The sequence below is a fragment of the Hyla sarda genome, chromosome 4, assembly GCF_029499605.1.
Source record: "Hyla sarda isolate aHylSar1 chromosome 4, aHylSar1.hap1, whole genome shotgun sequence".
Classification (NCBI taxonomy): Eukaryota; Metazoa; Chordata; class Amphibia; order Anura; family Hylidae; genus Hyla; species Hyla sarda.
In genome coordinates this window covers 261065046-261081960 of record NC_079192.1, presented here as the reverse complement: position 1 = coordinate 261081960, position 16915 = coordinate 261065046, and the positions used below count along the sequence as shown (strand labels likewise).

At 42.3% G+C, this 16915-nt stretch overlaps 1 protein-coding gene and 1 long non-coding RNA gene across 6 annotated transcripts in view; one reads left to right on the top strand and one right to left on the bottom strand.

Moving 5' to 3' along the window:
- The window catches only part of SYT1 (synaptotagmin 1), a 608991-nt gene that overhangs the window by 27991 nt on the left and 564085 nt on the right, over positions 1-16915 (top strand). The window lies entirely within an intron of this gene.
- LOC130369178 (uncharacterized) lies at positions 8911-15300 on the bottom strand. Its single transcript, XR_008892690.1, has 3 exons — positions 15195-15300; positions 13313-13557; positions 8911-9039 (listed from the first exon to the last, which is right to left on the bottom strand). It is a non-coding gene; the product is annotated as an uncharacterized LOC130369178 (long non-coding RNA).

Genomic DNA, 16915 nt, shown 5'->3' with positions numbered 1-16915 from the left:
AGACAAATGAAACATACAAAACCTCATTTTTTAGAAATATTTTTTATTTACCATAAGGAGTGCTATAGAAAAATTAGTTTTAATGATAGTGCCCATTTAAGTAAATGTTTTTGGGGGAAAAAGTTGATGCAGTTCATTCAGTACATATATGGTATATTGTTTTAATAGTACTGGGTGACTCTGGAAGGGTATTACTTCAAAGTGCTTGCTCTTTTTCACAATGAATGTCGGAAATGACATCTTGTTAAGGTACCAAGAAATATGAAATGAAGTTTTCCCCATAAGGTTAAATAAAAAATAGACTGACTTTCTCTGTCCTTCCATCACTTATTAACTATTCTTCATTTGCTTCCTCTGAAAGCTTTATATTTAGCAAGGCTGCTGAAGAAAATATCAATCTTATCATTCTACAAATTACTTTTTCCATTTCTAGTACATGGCAAACTTGGTGAGCGCTTTGTAGTGAATATAGTCATTAAATGGCTATTTTGCTATGGAATATCATTATAGTGAAAATATCCATGCTTAATCTATTAATAATAATTTTATAATAATATGAAGTGTTCATATTGAAGTCATCTTGTATAGACTGCCATTATATTGTAGAAGTATATTACTGCCCTATATTTTTCTTGCCCAGCAGACATAATTGCTTCTTAAAGGATCCTAGTAATAAGTTGATCCTTAGGTGGTTCAAGCACTGAAACTACCACTGTCAGCTCTTAGTGTCTGGAGCCTAAATATAATTTTTTTTTTTAGAGAAGGGTTACACGTAGCATATATGCTGCATGTTATATTAAACACCCAGAGATTTTGCTAGCAGCATCAAATATGCATGCATAAAATATGCAGCGTATACGCTACGTATGACCCTACCCTAACAGGGTTCCCATTCAAATTAATAGGCTACTATATAACACATAGTCATGGAAAGTGTAATGGTGTATTCACACATACAGTATCCTGCACTTAATTGATGTTCAGGATTTCAGTGTTTAGTAAATAGTTGAATACAGCATCAAATCTGTAGCTTCAAATAATGCACATCAAATATGTGCAGTATACTGTACATGTGAATAGGTTCTATGCAGTGGTGCACCCTGCTCTGGTTAATGAAAGGGTGATATGGATGGGGTTTGTGATCAGAGGACAACTCCTTTACAGCATTACTATTTCAAAAGATGTTCAAAACCTGCCTGGTTTGGTTACATAAATCCTTCAGTGTGGTGACAAAGTGATTTGAGTGCCTTCACTGGCTGAGAGTCAATGGTACACAGATATTTCTCATTCTCTCTATTTCAGGGCCTGGGACCAGAGCTCAGCTGTTTCTGTAGTACACACACAGTTGCTGCCTCTCCTTACTTTTCTGGCCAATCACAGCACAGCACATATGCCCCTCTACTATGCCATAACGTAATGCTGGTGAAAAAGCAGTGGACTTAGTTAGAATTGTGCTATAAGGTGATTTACATAGTACACTAACACAGATGGCATGTTGAGGGGAAAATGGTTGCTGATGTACTGGCTTTGCAAAGTACTATGGGGCGGATTTATCATTGCTTTTAGAGCATTTTTTTTGTCTATGTTTTGGCGCAGTTCAGGTGCAAGCAGCATATTTAGCAACTTTTATGTGCCTTTTGATGTAGACAGTTTCACTCTTTTTGCCTACCCCTAGAACTTTTTGACCATGCAGTGGTCATGTATTTATCATTTGCGACTTTTGTCAAAAGTCGCTATTTTGTGCGCAAAGGTACTTTTTTAGGCGCAAAGCTACACCACCTACCAGTAGGCATGAGAATCACTTCTACCTTCCACAATTCAACCTTTAACCTCTTGTGGACGGCAGCGTCTCACTCCCCTTCTATGACACGCACTCAGGAGCTGAGCGCAGGTCATAGCTGGGTGGTCCTGGTGGTTATCTGCCACTAGACCCATCTCTAATGCCAGACATCACCGATCACAGTGATGTCCAGATTTAACCCCTTAGACACCGCAATGAAATTTGATTGTAGCGTCTAAAATACAAGTAAAAATGTCCCGGCAGCTCTGTGAAAGTAAATAAAAACATCTAACCTGCCAAATTCAGGACCCAGGAAAGTGTTTACTTCCCTCCCTCACAAGCGTCTAGAAAAAGTGTATGTGGTAGAGCTTTTCCCACCACAGCAGAGCTGCGCAAAATTCATCATCCTGCTGCACCTTCTTGATAAATAAGATGCACGCTAGTGAAACCCACCACCCAAATAAACGTGGGAAAATAGCTCTACCATAGACATTCTTTGATAAATCTGGGCCTATGTGAACCAAAAGAAAAAAAAAAAAAAAACAGCAGCATATCAAGGAGGGGTTTACATTAAACATTGAACTGTCACTGAGAAACCAAAGAAAAGGGTAAGATTACAGTGCAGGGTGTGAACATAGAACAGTAGGTACACTGGTATTTACACAAGAGACAGCTTCCCTGAGCCTAATGAGTGATGAGATTAGAGGAAAGCTTTGATTTACCTTTCAGGGACAGTGTAGATCATCTTTAGCAGGCAGACTGGCTCAACTTCCAGGTATAAAGTCCAGACTTTCTCAGGCTCTCATTACCTCTTTACTGATCAAAGCACATGCAACCCCCGCCCAAATAACATTTGAAGAAAATGAAATTTTACGAAACATAGAATGGGTCCACACTATATTATTAGTATTGTGTACTGTCTGTTTGAAATAAACCCCATGATAACTGCTGTGTGTATATTAAGCTGCAGAGATTGTTCTTACTTGATGTTGATACTATCCAGTAATAGTTTTCTACCTGTAGGGGCAGATTTATTATAACGAATGTGTAACATTTTAAAGGGATTGCCCGTGCAGGGGATATTTTTAAAATGAGGCTGGACTGCATTTAAAATAACAAAGTGGTTTACTTACCATACCAGGTATTTGTTTGCAACATCAAAGTATACTAGTAGAATAGTGTACTCTCACTATATCTAGCACCCAGCTCTGTATTTCCCTTTGTCCCTCCATAGGTATCTTCTTATTTAGAAAACCTCATGATTGCAGAATTAATGTTACGCCGAGCGCTCCGGGTCCCCGCTCCTCCCCGGAGCGCTCGCTTCTCTCTCTCTGCTGCAGCGCTCCGGTCACGTCCTCTGACCCGGGGCGCTGCGATCCCGCTGCCAGCCGGGATGCGATTCGCGATGCGGGTAGCGCCCGCTCGCGATGCGCACCCCGGCTCCCCTACCTGACTCGCTCCCCGTCTGTTCTGTCCCGGCGCGCGCGGCCCCGCTCCCTAGGGCGCGCGCGCGCCGGGTCTCTGCGATTTAAAGGGCCACTGCGCCGCTGATTGGCGCAGTGGTTCCAATTAGGGTAATCACCTGTGCACTTCCCTATATTACCTCACTTCCCTTGCACTCCCTTGCCGGATCTTGTTGCCTTAGTGCCTAGTGAAAGCGTTCCCTAGTCTGTTCCTAGTCCGTGTTCCTGACCTCCTGCCGTTGCCCCTGACTACGATCCTTGCCGCCTGCCCCCGACCTTCTGCTACGTCCGACCTTGCTTCTGCCTACTCCATTGTACCGCGCCTATCTTCAGCATCTTCAGCAGCCAGAGAGGTAAGCCGTTGCTAGTGGATACGACCTGGTCACTACCGCCGCAGCAAGACCATCCCGCTTTGCGGCGGGCTCTGGTGAAAACCTGTAGTGGCTTAGAACCGGTCCACTAGCGCGGTCCTCGCCATCCCTCTCTGGCACAGGGGATCCACTACCTGCCAGCCGGCATCGTGACAGTAGATCCGGCCATGGATCCCGCTGAGGTTCCCCTGCCAGTTGTCTCTGATATCGCCCGACAGGTCGCCCTTCTAACCCACCAGCTGTCGGAAGTGTCCACCATTGTGCGCCAACTTCAGTCGCAACTTCTCCAGCAATCTTCTCCTCCGCCAGCTCCTGCACCTCCTCCGCAGCGAGTGGCCACTCCTAGCCTCCGCCTGTCCTTGCCGGACAAATTTAATGGGGACTCTAAGTATTGCCGTGGCTTTCTTTCGCAATGTTCCCAGCACTTGGAGATGATGTCGGACCAGTTTCCTACTGAAAGGTCTAAGGTGGCTTTCGTGTTCTGCCTTCTGTCTGGAAAAGCCCTGTCATGGGCCGCACCGCTCTGGGACCGCAATGACCCCGTCACTGCCTCTGTACACTCCTTCTTCTCGGAAATTCGAAGTGTCTTTGAGGAACCTGCCCGAGCTTCTTCAGCCGAGATTGCCCTGCTGAACCTGGCCCAGGGTGTTTCTTCCGTTGGCGAGTACGCCATTCAGTTCCGTGCTCTTGCTTACAAGTTGTCCTGGAATAGTGAGATTCTCTGCGCGACCTTTAAAAAAGGCCTATCCAGCAACATTAAAGATGTTCTGGCCGCACGATAGACTCCTGCTGACCTACATGAACTCATTCATCTAGCCACTCGCATTGACATGCGTTCTTCCGGATGGCGTCTGGAGCTCCGCCTGGATATGGACTTTGTTCGCACGAAGCGTTTTTTCTCTCCGGCTCCTCTCTCCTCTGGTCCTCTGCAATCTGTTCCTGTGCTTCCCGCCGCGGAGGCTATGCAAGTTGACCGGTCTTGCTTGACACCTCAAGAGAGGACACGACGCCGCATGGAGAATCTTTGCCTGTACTATGCCGGTACCGAACACTTCCTGAAGGATTGTCCTATCCGTCCTCCCCGCCTGGAAAGACGTACGCTGACTCCGCACAAAGGTGACACAGTTCTTGATGTCAACTCTGCTTCTCCACGCCTTACTGTGCCTGTGCGGATATCTGCCTCTACCTTCTCCTTCTCTACTATGCTCTTCTTGGATTCCGGATCTGCAGGAAAATTTTTTTTGGCCTCTCTCATCAACAGGTTCTACGTTCCTGTGACCAGTCTCGCCAGACCCCTCTACATCTATTGTTGTTACAATAAAAGATTGGACTGTCTCGTACGTTTCCACACAGAACCCCTCCTAATTTGCATCGGACCTCATCACGGAAAAATTGAGTTTTTTTTCCTCAGGTTCTTTGGCCCCAAGAAGAGGGGGAGACCCAAGGGGGGGGGTACTGTTACGCCGAGCGCTCCGGGTCCCCGCTCCTCCCCGGAGCGCTCGCTTCTCTCTCTCTGCTGCAGCGCTCCGGTCACGTCCTCTGACCCGGGGCGCTGCGATCCCGCTGCCAGCCGGGATGCGATTCGCGATGCGGGTAGCGCCCGCTCGCGATGCGCACCCCGGCTCCCCTACCTGACTCGCTCCCCGTCTGTTCTGTCCCGGCGCGCGCGGCCCCGCTCCCTAGGGCGCGCGCGCGCCGGGTCTCTGCGATTTAAAGGGCCACTGCGCCGCTGATTGGCGCAGTGGTTCCAATTAGGGTAATCACCTGTGCACTTCCCTATATTACCTCACTTCCCTTGCACTCCCTTGCCGGATCTTGTTGCCTTAGTGCCTAGTGAAAGCGTTCCCTAGTCTGTTCCTAGTCCGTGTTCCTGACCTCCTGCCGTTGCCCCTGACTACGATCCTTGCCGCCTGCCCCCGACCTTCTGCTACGTCCGACCTTGCTTCTGCCTACTCCATTGTACCGCGCCTATCTTCAGCATCTTCAGCAGCCAGAGAGGTAAGCCGTTGCTAGTGGATACGACCTGGTCACTACCGCCGCAGCAAGACCATCCCGCTTTGCGGCGGGCTCTGGTGAAAACCTGTAGTGGCTTAGAACCGGTCCACTAGCGCGGTCCTCGCCATCCCTCTCTGGCACAGGGGATCCACTACCTGCCAGCCGGCATCGTGACAATTAACATAAAATAGCCACAATTTACAATGTTCAATGTAATCCTTCATATTAGCAGATACCCTGACCCCAGGGTCATTCACACCACATTACAACATCTCTGCATGAAGACATTTTGTGACAATCACTTTGCAAGTTGAAACACAAAACCACATGACATAAATCAGACAATTACTTATCCTCTCACATCAGGCGGCAGTGCGATGCATTTAGATGTTTTTATCTGTAGCTCTATGCATGGCATGCTTTGATCATTTTGATTCCAGCTGTCGTTTATAACATTATGTCATTATAAAATATATACAAAGTTCCAGCTCACCCCCTTACTGGTGCAGACTCCACCATGTAGTATAAGCAAGCAAAGGAAAATGTCCAGCGCCAACTCCTTGCCAAACATTGCCCTTTATTAATTGAAACTTCGGTACACAGTCAGTTTGGACACAGGTGACGTGTTTTGGCCCTCACCACCTTATGTCATTATATTTTTATTCTCTGTCACTAGAAATCTTCTTAAACATAACTATTATTCAGACATTGGTCTCATGTACATTCGTATAAACTGATCCTGTACAAAGGCACACAAGGCCTCCGTGGTTCAGCATTCCTGTGCCATATGGATTCTGTGTTCCTCTGTACTGTACCATAATATGATAATATTATCTGCCAGAAGCAATGCATTTAGGGTAAAATGTCTCTGGAGTACAGCATCTGATGGGTTACTGCACAGTTTAATCTCTGAATGATTCATATGGAATCTTCCCAAAAAGACCATGCATGCCTCTTTATGAGAATTATTATTGTTGTTTACAGTAAGGCCCCAAAGACTTCCGTGAGTGCCATATTATATCTCTTTATGACTTTGAAGTCATAATATGGTCATGTTCATGAACATATTTACTACAATGTAAGTTTACTGTATATAACTGCTAAATATTAAATTTGTATTTAGCATTTCTCAAAACTACTGATATAGGCACCACCACACCATTGTCTTCTAAAAAAAACCTTTCAATTAGTATGTTATACTTCCTCTGGTTCCATATTTGCATGAGATTTCTGACAAACAAAGCCATTCTCGTATATGATAAACTTTTACTACATCATAAATTTGGGACAGCACCCACAAAGTACAGTATACTTTTCACCTTATCTTTTAAAGGGTACTCAAGTGGAAAACTTTTTTTTAAATCAAATGGTGGCAGAAAGTTAAACAGATTTGTAAATTACTTCTGTTAAAAAATCCAGTACCTATAAGCTGCTGAATACTACAGAGGAAATTATTTTCTTTTTGGAACACAGAGCTCTCTGCTGAATCACGAGCACAGTGCTCTCTGCTGACATCTCTGTCCATTTTAGGAACTGTCCAGAGTAGGAGAAAATCCCCATAGCAAACATATACTTCTCTGGACAGTTCCTGAAATGGATAGAGATGTCAGCAGAGAGCACTGTGTTCCAAAAAGAAAATAATTTCCTCTGTAGTATTCAGCAGCTAATATGTACTGAAAGGATTAAGATTTTTTAATAGAAGTAATGTCACGATGCCGGCTGGCAGGTAGTGGACCCTCTGTGCCAGAGAGGGATTGGCGTGGACCGTGCTAGTGGACCGGTTCTAAGCCACTACTGGTTTTCACCAGAGCCCGCCGCAAAGCGGGATGGTCTTGCTGCGGCGGTAGTGACCAGGTCGTATCCACTAGCAACGGCTCACCTCTCTGGCTGCTGAAGATAGGCGCGGTACAAGGGAGTAGGCAGAAGCAAGGTCGGACGTAGCAGAAGGTCGGGGCAGGCAGCAAGGATCGTAGTCAGGGGCAACGGCAGAAGGTCTGGAAACACTGGCAAGGAACACACAAGGAACGCTTTCACTGGCACTAAGGCAACAAGATCCGGCAAGGGAGTGCAAGGGAAGTGAGGTAATATAGGGAAGTGCACAGGTGAAAACCCTAATTGGAACCACTGCGCCAATCAGCGGCGCAGTGGCCCTTTAAATCGCAGAGACCCGGCGCGCGCGCGCCCTAGGGAGCGGGGCCGCGCGCGCCGGGACAGAACAGACGGGGAGCGAGTCAGGTAGGGGAGCCGGGGTGCGCATCGCGAGCGGGCGCTACCCGCATCGCGAATCGCATCCCGGCTGGCAGCAGGATCGCAGCGCCCCGGGTCAGAGGACGTGACCGGAGCGCTGCAGCGGAGGGAGTGAAGCGAGCGCTCCGGGGAGGAGCGGGGACCCGGAGCGCTCGGCGTAACAAGTAATTTACAAATCTGTTCAACTTTCTGGCACCAGTTGATTTAAAGGAAAAAAGTTTTCAACCGGAGTGCACCTTTAATGTACACTCAATAACAGTAAATTGAACCACATACAATTTTCAATCTTTATATCAATATCAAAAAAAGGGAACTGCTTTTCCCATTATTTTGGGAGATGCCTCTCTAAAGAAACAAGATCAGTATTGATCGGGCAGGAACAATTTGCACTTCAGCAACAATTTCCCCTCAAGTGTGTTTTGATGCACTCCAGCATCACGCAGAGGAGAGGAGATAAACCAGTGACACAGACAAATAGTACAAGCTGCTTGTGTTCTGGGCAAAGTGACAGTGTGATAGAGAACAGGACTGCAAGTAGGCTGTATAAGTACAAAACATTGATCTAAGAGTCATTCATCATGACGCATGGTTTACTAGGCTTGCTCGGGGTACTGTAATTGATACTGTAGGCTACTCTGAAATGTAAAATATATCTTACATGTAGTACATATTAAAGACATGGAGAAAATACCCCCAACACGCAACCAGGAACGACTAGTAAATTTGAGGCGATACTGATGACATTTTAAGGATGAAATAAACTGTTCTGCCTTTTAGCCTCAGTCAGTAGAAGAGTTATTAGACCAAAACATAAAAAAAATCAGACTTTTCTTCATTAAGTGCATCTAGCAAACAATACATGCTCATTACACAGAATAAAACAAAGCAGATTTATTTATCATTTGGACACACAAAGAAATGTTGTCTTCCCATTGCCCACAGAATGGATTATGCATGCATTAGGACTCATCTGCCTTGACCACAGTAATTGATTTTACATTCAATGTCTTACACCTTAGAAAACAGGGCAGTAAATCCTCCGATATTTCAAAGTGTTTGCTTTTAATCACAAAAAAAAGAATTAGGAATCGCTCTCGCTCAAACTGTCCTCCAAATGGAATTGGTCTTTTGACTGAAGATTACAGTTAATAGATTAACTGCAGGTTTCACCCGTGATGTGCGTCTAAAGGAAAACAAGACCGAAATATTAATCGAATCACTTTAGAATGTAAAAGTTGAACGTTTTGGAACGTTTTAATAAAAGCATTATGATGTATTAAAGGTGTACTCCGGAGTATAAAATAGTTTTCAATTCAACTGGCACCAGAAAGTTAAACAGATTTGTAACTGGTTTCTATAAAAATATATTAAACCTTCTAGTACTTTTCAGCTGCTGTATGCTCCACAGGAAGTTGTGTTGTTCTTTCCAGTCTGACCACAGTGCTCTCTGCTGACGCCTCTGTCTGTGTCAGGAGCTGTCCATAGCAGGAGCAAATCCATGGCAAACATTTCTTGCACTGGACAGTTCCTGACACAGACAGAGGTGGCAGTAGAGAGCATTGTGGTCAGAATGGAAAGAACTACACAACTTAAAATGTTTAAATAGAAGTCATTTACAAATCTGTATAACTTTCTGGCACCAGTTGATTTTTTTTTCCTCCGAAGTTCCCTTTTTGGCTTTATAGGTAATGGATGTGGCTTTGTGGTAGAACTGTTGGGGTCCTACTTTCTATTAAGATCAAAGGCAACATTTGTGCATAGAGCTAGTGTTTTAGTTTGATTCCACACTCCAAAAATATACTTATAATTAAAGGAGTTATCAAGTATCAAAAAGCGTATCCCCTATCTGCAGGATAGAGGATAAGTGTCAGATCACAATGGGTCCGACCGCTGGGACACCCCGCAATCTTCCACCCGACATGCCATCTCTCTGCATGAATGGAGCGTGTGGACCACAGCGTGAAGCTGTGGCCAACATGCTGCCAACATGCATCTCCGTGGGAGAGCCGGAGATGCACGGATTTTGTATTTCTGGCATTCCATAGATATGCATAGGGAGGGGGCATGCTGTGGTCGCCCTACTGCGATTGCAGGGGGGGGGATACCAGATCAGGTCAGATCCCCATGATCTGGTACTAATCTCCCATCCACAAAAAAAAATACTTTAAATTGTCCCATATAGGTACTGGAGATTGAAAAATTAGATTGTGTACCCTGATGGGGATTGATGTAATACTGTATCATAGTAATATTAAAAATATGTGTATGCTGTAAAAACAATAGATAAACATTTATATCAACTAATAAAGTTAATATGCTAGTTGTGCATAAGTTATAAGTACACATTTTATAAACAACGTGTGTACCTTCTGCATAACAAAATCCCACAGTTTTCAAGATCTATGCCTATAGTCATTGAACTGGAACTCTTATTATTCTGGCGGCAAAAAAATTCTATCCTGTTTATCTCATAATCACTGGGGTGCTTGGCTTGTTACACAACTTATATAACTGTAATTGTTAAAGGTAATGTACCTATGTGATCATCACATGACCAGGACAGATATTCTTGTGTAAAAAAAAATAAGAAATAAAAAATGGTAACCATTCTGGGACTACAAGCAATGATATGTAAAATCACAAAATGTTTAGTTGTTTAGTTTGGTTTGATATCTTGATTTGCTTTAAGGCGTAAAACCCTTTTAGATATACTCAAAATTGTTTATTAAATGTGCCTACATAAACCCAATTGGTAGAAGTGACATTTATATAGGAGCCCCATCAATAAAATAAACTTTGAGAACCTGTGATGCCTTCAGAAATCCTTCAAATGATATGAAATAATTCTAACAGTGGTTTATAATAGAAAAAAAAAAAAAGTAAAATACAGTATAAGGTTGTGAAATATGTAGCCAAACAGGAAATTAATCTCTCAAAAATCTGCTCTGGATCTTTAAGATTTGACAGTGATAGGTTGATGTCAATCCATCAGTTTTCTTCTAAATTTCATTGCCCATGGAAATCTTCCAATAATCTTATATCATTTTAGTGTACAAGATTTAAGGTGGCTAATCTTGCTATAAAACAATACGTTCATTCAAGTTCTCTAGTATACTACATTGTCTCTTCAAATATTTGTTGTACTTCATAGACTTGCATTGAGGGGGCAGGGCGTGACATCATGAGGGGGCAGGGCAATGACATCACGAGCTCCCATCACTGGCTCCAGCATTCGGAACAGTTTGTTCCAAACGCTGAGCAGCGGAGTACTCCATTAAGTGGTATGAACATGATGAAAGAATTGATGGCTATGGCTGCCCATTTTACTTATAGGTTCCCATGGTAATTTGCAGTTATAAAAATGGCATTTAAAGAAAGAGAAGCAACTCTTTCCACAAGACATTTATATAAATCTTATGAGCCATTACAAAGAGCCTATCGAAGCAAACTGGTGACCTCATCATGAATATCAATCATCGTTACTATCAATATCACAATCACTTTGTAATGTCATGGTGTTATGCAGGGTTTTTACCTCTCTGTCAGGGGTTTTGTTATTTTTGACAGCAAGAATAATATAGTCTGCTTTCAACAGTACCTCGATGGAAACCTGACATGCCCCAGTATAAGTTAATGCAATCCATCAGGAATCTTTGGAACCAACTCAAAAATTGATCTGAAATAACTGTCATGCTACTGTTATGAATGGAAACAATGACAGTCATGTGTACTACGAGGGTTAAACACACAAAACAGAAGATACAAACATAAACCTTGATGTAAATAATAGCAATTATACAGAGGATTTCAGCTCTGGCCCTGTCTATCAAGAATTCTTGCCTATCATGACAATGCCTTTTAAACCTTCTTCCGTGTACTCTCTGTGTGAATGTCGGAGACAATATTGGGATGTTTTTCAGCAATTACTTACATCATTTTGGATGTAGGAGATGTCATCAGATTAATAGCTCATCAGTTAAGTGAGCTTCAGTTCTGCTTCATTTAGGTTCCTAATTATTGCCACACATTTGTCAGGCAGTAAAAAATATAATTGAACTAATCCATAGAGTCATTAATAACAAAATAAACTGAATCAGTAGCAAGCCATCTATTCCTTTTTACTTTTCATAAATAAAGACAGTCAATGTCATCGTCTTTACATTAATAGGGCAACCCATACATAATTTTAATGATAAATGTCACCGCTTCAGAATGCTGGTCTCCTCTGTCAGCAGAGTAGAACCTGACAAACTACAAATTGAGTGTGTAAGAAAATGCTTGCCACAGAGATTTCTGTTGTGCTAGAAATGTCTGTCTTATCCTGTTAAGAAATAAAACTGATGTTCAAGCCAGAGAATTCGAACAGCACATTTTAAAAAGAAGTTCTGCAGATAAATCTCTGCTTTATGTAAGAAAATTGTGAATATTGCATTTCCCTAATCCCTTTAACCCTTCCACATTATGCCAGAAACCAGAACACTTATCTACCCTGTACCATGCATAGAAGAAGAAGAAAGGAACAATATAGCAAAAAATTATATGAAAACTTCATTTGTTGCTGGACAGTACAATATGGACAGAAGAGCCTAGTTTTTGCTTAAAGGGGTACACGGGTGGAAAACATTTTATTTTTAAATCAACTAGTGCCAGAATGTTAAACAGATGTGTTAATTACTTCTATTAAAAATCTTAACCCTTCCAGTACTTATCAGTTGCTGTATATTACAGAGGAAGTTGAGTAATTTTTTTCTTTCTGACCACAGTGCTCTCTGCTGACACCTCTGTCCATGTCAGGAACTGCCCAGAGCAGGAGAGGTTTGCTATGGGGATTTGCTTCTACTCTGGATATTCCTGACATGGACAGAGGTGTCAGCAGAGAGCACTGTGGTCAGACAGAAAGCAACTTAACTTCCTCTGTAGTATACAGCAGCTGATAAGATTAAGATTTTTTAATAGAAGTAATTTATAAATTTGGACACAAAAAACTAAATGTGTGCAGATCACAACCAAAGTATCCGAGGTTAAACGCGGCCAAAAGATCGATCCCCACCGATCCAAATTTACAAAAATATACTCAAAAAATTGACCACTCCTCAAGGGTACTGCCCTAGTGGGCACACAATGAAGAAAAAATTGGAAACAGTTCGTTTGAACAAAATGTAGGTAAATTTATTAAAATAAAATTGAAATGAGAACACATAAGCATAAAACAAGTGTTAGAGCAATACTGGCAATGAATTGTAGTTAGTCTGCCATAGGGCCCTAATGGCAATATAGTAAAGATGTATGTGGCACTGCCAAATTTAAGATAATTTGCAATATTAGTTGTTAAGAAATGCAGATAATCCGGAAAGCAGCTGTTACTCCGGCATTTACTTGTTATGCACAATGGTAGTCTCTGCACTATTTAAATGAGACTGTCCAAAGTCTCTGCATAGATGTAGGTTGGTTCTCACCGTGTCTCAGGCCGCTGGTCCCATACTGCGAGGGGCCGATGGTATCAGGTCTTGCGGTCATTGCAGGGTTACCGGTAGATGTTTCATATGCTGATCCTCACGAGCCTGTTAGTTGCGGAGCTCTGGCATGAGACTCCTCTGTGCGGGGTCCGTGTTGTTAGTGTGCCCGTACCAGCGTGACAGGACCCTTGCTTGGATCTTTAAGGCAGGATACTTGTGGTACATGCAGCAGGCTGCAGGTGCACCTGGTGAGTAAGACTGTTGGTTTAGAAGACCAGGTGCAGTAATTGGCCTACTTCTTTTCTTTTATAACGGCTTCAGGATAGTTGGCAGTGTGTTCCTGTATTGCTCTATTCAGATTGAGTTTAGCGCCTAGACGTGTTTCAGGGGGCTAAAAATGACCCCTTCCTCAGTAGGCAAGTAATCACCATTTATTCAGGTATAATCAATCCAAAATCACCTTGTGCAGAACAAAAGGGAAAAAGGAATGTTTAAAATCTACATTACAGTTCATGATCCATTAGTTCCGACACGTTTCTCCCCTCAATGACTGGGTTTATCAAGGAGTATTTGTAGGAATAGTCCATTAGATAAGGATTGGTGTCAGGAGTATTAGCTAGCTCACAGCTGTGCGGACCTACAGTCGACTGGGGGCGCATACCAGGCGCTGCTATCGATATCCCATAAAACCTGTAGGAGTGAGGCAGACTGATGCTCATTGTGAGCTAGCTAATACTCCTGACACCAATCCTTATCTAATGGACTATTCCTACAAATGTTGCTTGATAAACCCCGTCATTGAGGGGAGAAACACGTCAGAACTAATAGATCATGAACTGCAATGTAGATTTTAAACATTCCTTTTTCACTTTTGTTCTGCACATGAGGTGATTTTGGATTGATTATACCTGAATAAATGGTGAGCTTAACCCTGTGTTGCCAAGAATTATACAGAGTTGTCTGCACATTAGGGCGTTGTGTTGTTAATAACTGTATCACGCTACCTATGTATTGGCAACTGAGGAATTGAAGTGTGATATTCCCTCTGTCCATGTAGCCTGGGGGACGGTGGTATACCATGTTTTCACCACATACATTACTATTGTTGATATTAACTTTATCTGCTGTTTGATAAAGCAGGTATTATTGATTGGTGGTCCATTACCTCAAAATTATTATTTGATTTATTTGGGTGAACACGAGTGCATATCTCAATTTGTTTAAATTTTAATGCATATCAATGAATATTAGTTTTAAATATAATTTATTTACAAGGGTCTTAACAGGGCTGTGACAAAATATTCTAAGTGACTCCTCGGTCTATTTATACAAAGTGCTGTACTCTTCTAAGTTATTGGCAGACATACCTTCTGTCAAATTCTTAGCTCTTACTCTTTTCCAGTTCTCTTACCAAAAAAGCCATTGGTATAATAGTTTATTACATAATATTGCTGTTTGTGATATTTTACTCACAGAAGGTGTTTCAGCCACCGAGTTGCAGCTGATGGAAACTCTTAATTCTGAAGACCTGTCTATGAGGGTGAATAGCCCAATATGTGTGTGTGTGTGTGTGTGTGTGTGTGTGAGAGTACTATAGTGACCAGAGCTTCTTTCTATCTGCTGTATAAATAATAATTGTATTATTACTTATAATAATGGCAATAGAATCAAGAACAGTGTTCCTAAAACTATCCATAATGGTATACGTACTTCTACAGCAAGAGAGCTGTAGCTAAGCACTTGTAAGGAGGGCAGTTGATACTGAACACTAAGTCACTGTTGCATATGGCTGTGTTAAAGGAAATCTGTCATCAGTGTCACCTGTACTAACCTGTTAATACAGACAGGTGGTGCAGGTGACCCTGATGCCAAAGATGCCTACCTGGTCCCATACTGTGCTGTGGTTCTTTGGCTATCCTCTTTGGTATCTTCAGCTCCAGACCGACTTGGAGCATGGGCGGAGCTTAGTGACATCACCACTGCTGTTCTTTGCTGGGTGTTGCTGCTAGCAAATAGCAGCAGTGACATCACTAAGCTCCGCCAATGCTTCAAGTCAGGTCCGGAGCTGAAGATACCAAAGAAGATTGCCAAAAAAAAACACAACATGGACCAGGTAAGAATCATTGTCATCAATGTCACCTGCACTACCTGTCCGTACTGACAGGTTAGTGCAGGTGACACTGGTGACAGATTTCCTTTAAAGCTCTGTTTTGTGTCGATGCCTCTGTATGCCTCCCATTACATATGAAGACAAATAGAGGATTGTTTTTGTTAAATTCTGTTCTGTTCGACTCCAGATATATAGAGGTGTTCTCCTCTACAAGCAAATCTTCTAGGTAAAGATGTATTCACACCATGTTTTGAGGATTCCATAGCCTGACCCAGCAGGATAATTAACAAAATGGCCATTGCCCTATCTTGCCGGACCCCCCTGCACCCCATTCATTTAAATGAGCCAGATGGAGTCAGATAGTTACTCCAGTCGGCTCATTTTTGAACCGTATTAGTTTTGTTGCCGGAATAAAAAACACGGCAGACCACAGTTTTCTGTCTGACGAAAAAACTTGATACAGTCCAAAAATCAGCTGACCGGAGTCACTATCTTACTCCATCTGGCCCATTCAAATAAATGGAGTGCGGCGTGGGTCCGGCAGGGATACAGCAGCAGCTGTTTTCTTTTAATTATCTTGTTGCATCATATTCTTAAGATTCAATTCAAGATGCAATACTTTATACAATATATATTTGCTTTTAACCTGGGATATTTAAAACAAGATGTTATACCACTTTTGCTTTAAACTAAATTTTTGGGTTTAACCAATTGTAAAAAGTAACTGGTCTAACTTTCTCCTATACTTTGTGCTTAAAAATCTCCATGCAAAATTCAACATAAAACACTAAACAATCTGCTTTTATATTTATAAATATGATTGTGTACAAGGAAAAAGTTCAATAGAATCATGCAGTGAGACAATTGCTGTGTTTCCAAATGTATCCATTGCCTGCGGCACATTATCTAGATGGAGATGCACTAATAATCCTTATGCATCTCATGAGTGGCTCCACCTGGAACAGCCATAAGATGAGTCACAGCAGCGGCAGCAGAAATAATTAATCTTCTCATTACTTTGGATCTTGTTGTTCGGAGTTCAGTGTACATTGTGCTACAAAGATGTTACTTAAGCCATCATTGCAAAAATCACAATATTATCATTTTAGGTACCTGTGTGGCCTCTAAACAATGATATTCCAGTATCATTACCAGAAGCATTGTGTCTTTTTATGGTAACAATATCATCCTAAATGTAACATTTCTGCAATTATTGTTTATACACAGATCAGCCATATCATAAAAACATGTAACTTAAGCCTAATAACTGTGTGGGTCCCCCAAGACATCTGAAAGTGCTGTGTAGTATCTGCAGATTTGCAGCCACGGTTGCTTATTATTTTGTAGATTTATGATTGATTTCACCACTTTCTGTGTATAAGGATGAGATCCAGGTTAAAATCTACAGCAAAATCTGCATATAACGCATTTGTTATTTTGCTGCATATTTGTGATAGCTCTGCATATTCAGTCCAAGCGCCTGAGACAGCACA